The sequence below is a fragment of the Triticum urartu genome, chromosome 4A, assembly GCF_056163025.1.
Source record: "Triticum urartu cultivar PI428250 chromosome 4A, HENAU_Tu73, whole genome shotgun sequence".
NCBI lineage: Eukaryota > Viridiplantae > Streptophyta > Magnoliopsida > Poales > Poaceae > Triticum > Triticum urartu.
Window position 1 is genome coordinate 431,724,695 of NC_141876.1, and position 8,190 is coordinate 431,732,884.

Here is an 8,190-nt window from a genome sequence, read left to right on the forward strand (position 1 = left end):
TTCGTCCCGTGTCCGGAAGGGACTTTCCTTGGCGTGGAAGGCAAGCTTGGCGATACGGATATGTAGATCTCCTACCATTGTAACAGAATTTGTTTAACCCTAACCCTCTCCGGTGTCTATATAAACTGGAGGGTTTTAGTCTGTAGGACAACATACACAACAACAATCATACCATAGGCTAGCTTCTAGGGTTTAGCCTCTCCGATCTCGTGGTAGATCTACTCTTGTACTACCCATATCATCAATATTAATCAAGCAGGACGTAGGGTTTTACCTCCATCGAGAGGGCCCGAACCTAGGTAAAACTTCGTGTCCCTTGCCTCCTGTTACCATCCGGCCTAGACGCACAGTTCGGGACCCCCTACCCGAGATCCGCCGGTTTTGACACCGACAGGTAGTATGAGAGTAGATCTACCACGAGATCAGAGAGGCTAAACCCTAGATGCTAGCCTATGGTATGATTGTATGTTGTCCTACGGACTAAAACCCTCCGGTTTATATAGACACCGGAAAGGGCTAGGGTTACACAAGGTCGGTTACAAAGGAGGAGATATACATATCCGTATTGCCTAGCTTGCCTTCCACGCCAAGTAGAGTCCCATCCGGACACGAGACGAAGTCTTCAATCTTGTATCTTCATAGTCTAACAATCCGGCCAAAGGATATAGTCCGGCTGTCCGGAGACCCCCCAATCCAGGACTCCCTCAATAGCCCCTGAACCAGGCTTCAATGACGATGAGTCCGGCGCGCAGTATTGTCTTCTGCATTGCAAGGCGGGTTCCTCCTCCGAATACACCACGGAAGAATTTCAATACAAGGATAGTGTCCGACCCTGCAAAATAAGTTCCACATACCACCATAGAGAGAATAATATTCCCGCAAATCTAATTTGCTGACTTGTTTTGGCAACACGACATTACGTCATGGCCCGGTGATTATTCGAACCGTTTCCTTTAACTAGCCCCGCACATAACGCGAGACAGTTTTTTGACACGCCTCGTCAAAGCAGAGATCGTGTCCCCTTATCACGGGATTCTCATCAATACGAGTGTGGGTAACCCAACCGTGCCATATATTATGGCGCTTGGGGGATAAGCGAGTTTTACCAGGCTAGTGGGGACACATAGTTTCGTCCGCCCATATAAAGGGATAATGATTTACCTTTTCATCCACGCCTTCTTCCTCCTTTGCTCATCCACTTTCGCACACTCGAGCTCCAGTGCCCAAGTCCGCATTTCCCACCTCAACCCTCTCCAACCATGTCCGGAGCGGGAGGCAGGTGGATGGCCTCCTCCGTTACGGAGGGACACATTAAGAAGCTGAGGAGAGACGGATACCTGCCTGACGACATCGCGCATCGGCTCCCAGAAGAGGGGCAGCTCATAACCACCCCCAGGCCCCCTGAGAGGGTAGTGTTCCTTACCCATTTCCTCCGTGGACTGGGATTCCCTCTCCACCCATTTGTCCGGGGGCTCATGTTCTACTACGGCCTGGATTTCCATGATCTGGCTCCGAACTTCATCCTCAACATCTCAGCGTTTATTGTCGTGTGCGAGGCCTTCCTCCACATCAAGCCCCACTTCGGCTTATGGCTGAAGACCTTCAATGTCAAGCCGAAGGTAGTGAGCGGCCGCCAGGCGGAGTGCGGAGGCGCCATGGTGGGCAAGATGCCCAACGTCACATGGCTCGAGGGCTCCTTCATGGAGACCATAAAGGGGTGGCAATCAGGGTGGTTCTACATCACCGAGCCGCGTGACCCTAAATGGGCAGCGGCCCCCGAGTTTCGATCTGGCTTCCCCACGCGGCTCACCTCCTGGCAAGAGAAGGGCCTGCCCTGGGGTAGTTCGGGAGAGCTGACCAGACTCCAAACATGTATTCAAAACATGGTGAACAAGAAGCTCAAACTCGTCAACGTAGTCCAGGTCATGCTCATCCGCCAGATCCTCCCGTGCCAACAACGGGCTTTCAACTTGTGGGAGTTCGACCCAGCCCAACACCAAGCTCTGAACAGGCTCTTCGACACAACTCACGAAGAAGCCTAGAAGGTGCTATTCAAGAGTGCTGAGGTTCCCCCTCCCACTACCGAGGACCGCGGATTCTGCGCGAAGTGCCAAGCCAGCGCGGTAAGCTGTTTTACCTCTCACAGGATACTTGTCTTTCATAGTTTGACTCTATGCGGGAACTAAGCTCCCGTACCTTTGACAGGACTGGCAGGAGACGGCCAGACAGATCGAATGCCTGGCTCCTTTGCCCGAAGGCCCAGCAGACGCTCTCCTGGCGAAGATGCTGACTCCGGCTCCTTACATGGTGCCGGAGAAGACCAAGAAGGCCAAGGGAACCCGAAAGAGTTGCCGACGCCAGGCGTCATCGGACTCACCGTCCGATGACTCTGCGGCACACTCCTCCCCCGAAGACGAGGAGGAAGAAGAAGATGCCCCCCCTCCAGGCGGGGGAGACAAGAAAAGGAAGGCCGCCCCAACTGGGGGGCCCGAAGGGTCCAAGAAGGGAAGGACTCTCCTTCCGGACAGTTCCACCACCGTCGCCGAAGGAGAAGACGAGTGGCTGTCCAGGGCCAAGCCCCTGGGGAGGTCGTAAGTATTCAGATACCAGAGTAACTCATAGCCAAGGTTGTCAGAATCGTGATTCTGAATCGGATCGGAAGTCCGATGGCAGGATCGCAAATCGTAGAATCTTAACTACCAGGATCGTAAAAACGTAGATTCTATGAACCAAAATCGTAGAATCAGAGGGCTTAGTTTGGATCGTAAAGTCGTAGAATCATACAATAGAATCGCGATTCTGACAACCTTGCTCATAGCATTCCTTTGTCGCATTGCTTTCCCTAACGCCGAATATGATTATACAGGCCGCCACGATCCCGTATCGATGTATCGTCGGACGGCTCCCTGGGCTCGTCGGATATGGATAGCGATCCACTTCTGACCGCCACCTCCCCTTGTCCTGCGGACGACGCCGAGGTACTGTCTCAAGAGGCACCGGGTCAAGGGGATACAGTCCCGGAGGCGCCTCAAGGCCACCTTCCGGACTCCGGGAGCAAAGGGGACAGGGCCCCTGAGGGCTCCGAGTTCGGCCCTTAGCCGAACACTGCGCCGGAACCTCCAGTGGTTCCAGACTCGAGGAGGCGGCCTTCTTCCAAGAGGGGCAAGACACCTGTACCGGTGACCTCTGCCCATCCAGAGGCGCCGGACAATCTGCTGGAAGCACTTCGCAGCGCTTCCATCGACGAGGAGCACCGTACTGTTATGAGTGCGGTGGTCCAGAAGGTTCAGTCCGCCAAGAGCGGACTGACTAAAGCCTGTGCCAGCCTTCTAACAGGCTTTGAGGTAAGTGTTTAAAATATAGGAAAAATATTACCACATAGACAGTAGCCCCTGATGCTCTATTCGGTGTTCACAAAGAAAAGCCGAACAGAGGATCAAACAATATCACATGAGTCTAATATAAGTATGTCAATATGCATATGCAGGCTTCGCTGCTGGCATCTGCTGCACTGACTGTGGAGGTCGCCGTACTGAAGCAGGACCTTAAAGGGTCCCAGGACGAGCTCGGCCTTGCCAAGAGGCAGCTCGAGGAGAACAAAGGTAAGTAATACCTAGTTTATGGATATGTATAAAAAGAATGCGATTGCAAAATGACAGGATCATCATGAATTTGCCAGGGGCCACGACCGAAGTGGCGACCCTAAGGCAAGCGCTGTCCGAGGCCGAAGATAGAGCGGCCAAGGAGCGCACCGAGCGGGAAAGGCAAGAGGCTCGGGTGGGCGAGGTGCAACAAGAGCTCCAGGCTCTCGTGATGAAGCACGAGGCGTTGGAGCTTGACTCGAAGACGCGAGAGTCTGAGCTTGCCGCGGCCCTCGAGAGCACAAAAAGTGCCAAGGCCGAAGCCCAAAAGGCCCTCCAGGAGATCGACGCGATGAAGGAAATAGCGGCGGGTAAGGCATTATATATGCAAAGCAAGCATGTGAAAGTAAATTACCTATTACTTACCCGAATCCGGAGCTCTCCAGGAGCATTCACAGATTTGCCCCGCAGCGTGTCGGATGCCGCACAATTTTACCAGGATAGGAGGGAAGCTCAACGAAGAAGCTGTTCTGGTCTCGGTATACTGGGACCGAACACCCGATGCCTATGAGCGACCAGCTGAAGCAGCTGGTCGAGCTACACAAAGCAGCCGAACATGCCATGAAGGGCTTTATAGTTCGACTGTGGCCCGGCGACGCCCTTCCGAACAGCTACTTCGGCCTGGTGAGGCGGCTTGTGGACGCCTGCCCACAGCTGGAGGTCGTCAAGCGGTCTGTCTGCATTGAAGGTGCACGCCGGGCTTTCGCCCGCGTGAAGGTGCAATGGGCCAAGCTAGATGCCGTGAAGCTGATCAAGGAGGGACCGCCGCAGGGCAAGGAGCATCGCACCTCCAAAATTTATTATGAGGGTGTCCTGAAGGGTGCCCGTATTGCAGCGGACGAATGTTCAAAGGATGTAATATTTGAGTAAACTTGCTCGTGTGATCCTGTATGATGAAAACTTGTTTCATATGCGCTATGCAACGCTTGTTTGAATTTAAAATATTACCTTCTGTTTGGCTGTTTATCCAATCTGAGAGATGGCTAGTCCTCGGCTTCTGCCCCCATGCCGCGAGTGCTGGGGTGTTCGGGATAAACCTGAGCACTCTTCTTCCCATTTTTGGGTCCTTCGAGGGAGGTGCTCAGCACAGCGAACAAGGCAACCGGACTAATAATGCTTTATCACTCTCACTTAGCCATAGAATTCTATAATTTTAAATTTCGGCAAAGCCCCTGGTATTCGGAAGGCCGAATTCGGGGCGCGATACACGCCTTTAAGCCGGACAGGACCGGCTCCTTGCTGTAAGCGGCATAAGTCTTTAGGGACTCGAAACCTCGCCGAACAGTGACCAGTCTCTCACCTTATCATGACAGCCAGTTTTAGTTTTCTCTACTGAGGTGCTTAGCCCAGCAGAACCGGGGCACAATCGCAGTAGTTCTCCTAGCGCTACCTTAGCCGATAGAGCGGAACGTAAGGTACCAAAACATAGGAGCCGGGCAAACCCAACATTTGACCAAAGACATGATTCGGAGCTGATGCATATAATGCTATAAGTTCGGGGTGCCGCACTTATGAAAGTGTTCGGACTTCTCACACCATATTGTGGGGTACTTAAGCCCCTGGCGTGTTGGCCATACCAAAGTGTACGGTTGCAAGGTGTCATTAGTGAACACACACATATATAAAACAAGAATGCAATAATAGTCGTAATGTTATGCGTTGTTTATTCGAAGAGGTGCGTTAAAGCAGAATGATACAGATAGTGCGATAAGCAAAAAGTAGGACTATGTCCCTTCCAAGGGCAAGCTGAGGAATAGTATTAAAGCAAATATTTCACTTGTTATCGTAATCCACCTGGGAGTTCCGTGGTGTGACGTAGCTTTCTGCCTCTCTTGGTTGCTGAATCATGTGTTCGGCAATCATGCCGCCGGACAAATTTTCCATAGATTAAAGTCCTGAAAGAGAAAAATAACAAAGCGGAAAGCCCCTAGTGCGGTTTAGGCCGTGTCTTGGAGCGTGCCGTAGTTGTGCCCCCTCCCCACCTGTGCCCATGGTATTTTTAATGCGTAATTATGTACGCGTGGCACGGATTTCGCCGTTTGGCTAGGACTGGGGTGGGGGCCGCATTGCTACGTGAGCTCAGATCGTGCCAGGCGGTCTAGTTGCCGATTACTTCGAGCGCGCTTGAAGGTGTCCGGGTCTTGAAACGCCGAACTGGTGGATTGCCTTGAGAGGCCGCTTTGCGCTTCTGCTGCGAGGGCCGCAGTTTGCTCCTCCGTTCGGAGAGAGCGCTCTGTGTTTCCATTAATTGTAATAACCCCACGAGGTCCTGGCATCTTGAGCTTGAGGTATGCATAATGCGGTACCGCATTGAATCTCGCAAATGCGGTTCGCCCGAGCAGTGCATGATAACCATTGCGGAACGGGACTATATCGAAGATTAATTATTCGCTTCGGAAGTTATCCGGGGATCCAAAGACCACTTCCGGTGTAATTCAGCCTATGCAATGGGCCTCTACACCTGGAATGACGCCTTTAAAGGTCGTTTTTGTGGGTTTGATCCTTGAGGGGTCTATACCCATTTTGTGCACTGTGTCCTGATAAAGCAGGTTCAGGCTGCTGCCGCCATCCATAAGGACTCGAGTGAGGTGAAATTCGTCAATGATTGGGTCTAGGACCAGTGCAGCGAATCCGCCATGACGGATACTAGTGGGGTGGTCCCTGCGATCGAAGGTGATAGGACAGGAGGACCATGGGTTGAACTTTGGGGCGACTGGCTCCAACGCATATACGTCCCTGAGCGCACGCTTCCGCTCCCTCTTGGGGATGTGGGTTGCGTATATCATGTTCACTGTCCGCACTTGTGGGGGGAACCTCTTCTGTCCTCCGGTGTTCGGTTGCCGGGGCTCTTCCTCGTCATCGCTATGTGGCCCCTTATCTTTGTCTTCGGCAATTAACTTGCCGGCCTGCTTGAACACCCAACAATCCCTGTTGGTGTGGTTGGCTGGCTTGTCGGGGGTGCTGTGTATTTGACACGAGCGATCGAGTATACGGTCCAAACTGGATGGGCCCAGAGTGCTTCTTTTGAATGGCTTTTTCCGCTGACCGGGTTTAGAGCCTTTGAATCTGGAATTGACTGCCGTATCTTAGGTATTATTGCTGTTAATGTGACGCTTATGTTTGTTGTGACGTGACCTGCTATTGCCGTCCTTGGTATCCGAAGTACCATGGTTCTTTGACATATTGTTACTGCGAGCCAGCCAGCTGTCTTCCCCCGCACAAAAGCGGGTCATGAGTATCGTGAGGGCTGCCATAGATTTCGTCTTTTCCTGACCAAGGTGCCGGGCTAGCCACTCATCGCAGATGTTGTGTTTGAAAGCTGCTAGGGCCTCTGCATCCGGACAGTCGATGATTTGATTTTTCTTTGTTAGGAACCGAGTCCAGAATTGCCTGGCCGATTCTTCTGGCTGCTGAATTATGTGGCTCAAGTCATCGGCATCTGGGGGTCGCACATAAGTGCCCTCAAAGTTGTCGAGGAATGCGGCTTCCAGATCTTCCCAACAACTAATGGACTCTGCTGGCAGGCTATTAAGCCAATGCCGCACTGGTCCTTTGAGCTTTAGTGGGAAGTATTTGATGGCGTGTAAGTCATCACCGCTGGCCATGTGGATGTGGAGGAGGTAATCCTCGATCCATACCGCAGGATCTGTTGCGCCGTCGTATGATTCAATATTTACAGGTTTGAAACCTTCTGGGATTTGATGATCCATTACTTCGTCTGTGAAGCATAAGGGGTGTGCGGCGCCTCTGTATTGGGCTATATCGCGACGCAGCTCGAATGGGTCTTGCCCGCTGTGTTCAGCCCGGTCAGATTTACTTTTACTGTATCCGGCGTGACGTTTGTCGTCTCGCATAGTGGCGCGCCCTCGTGATCCGTAGATCGATCTTGCATGTTTTGCTTTGTCCTCCAATATGTCTCGCAGGTCTGGTGTGATTCCCCATGCTCTTTTATTTGAATGGCGTCGGGGTGCCGGCTGAGCTTTTGGTTGGAATGCCTCTCTATCACGGCCATGAGGTGGCCGATCAGCCGCGTCATACGCTTCTTCCTCTAGTCGAGGTAGCAACCTGCATTTTGGGTAACTCTTGGTGGGACGCTCGAGTTTATATTCCTCGGACGCGAGGACATCAGTCCATCTGTCAGCTAGCAGATCTTGATCAGCTTGAAGTTGCTGCTGCTTTTTCTTAAGGCTATTTGATGTGGCCATAAGCCGGCGCTTGAAGCACTCTTGTTCGACGGGATCCTCTGGCACGACGAATTCGTCATCGCTGAGGCTTGCCTCGTCTTCGGAGGGGGGCATGTAATTATCATCCTCCGCTTCTCCATCTGCCGCTCCCTCAGGAGGGCTGGCTCCTCCATCCTCCTGCTCTAACTCTTGCTGGAGGGGGTTGTTGTTGTCTTCGGCACTATCCGGAGTGTTATTACCTCCTGTGCTGGTATCACCACTTTTGCTTTGGCGGGACTTAGAGCGGCGTCGCTGACGTTGGCGCTTGGGTTGCTTCTTGGAGGGGTCATCCTCCGCTATCTCGTCGCCATTGCCTTCTTTGGGTG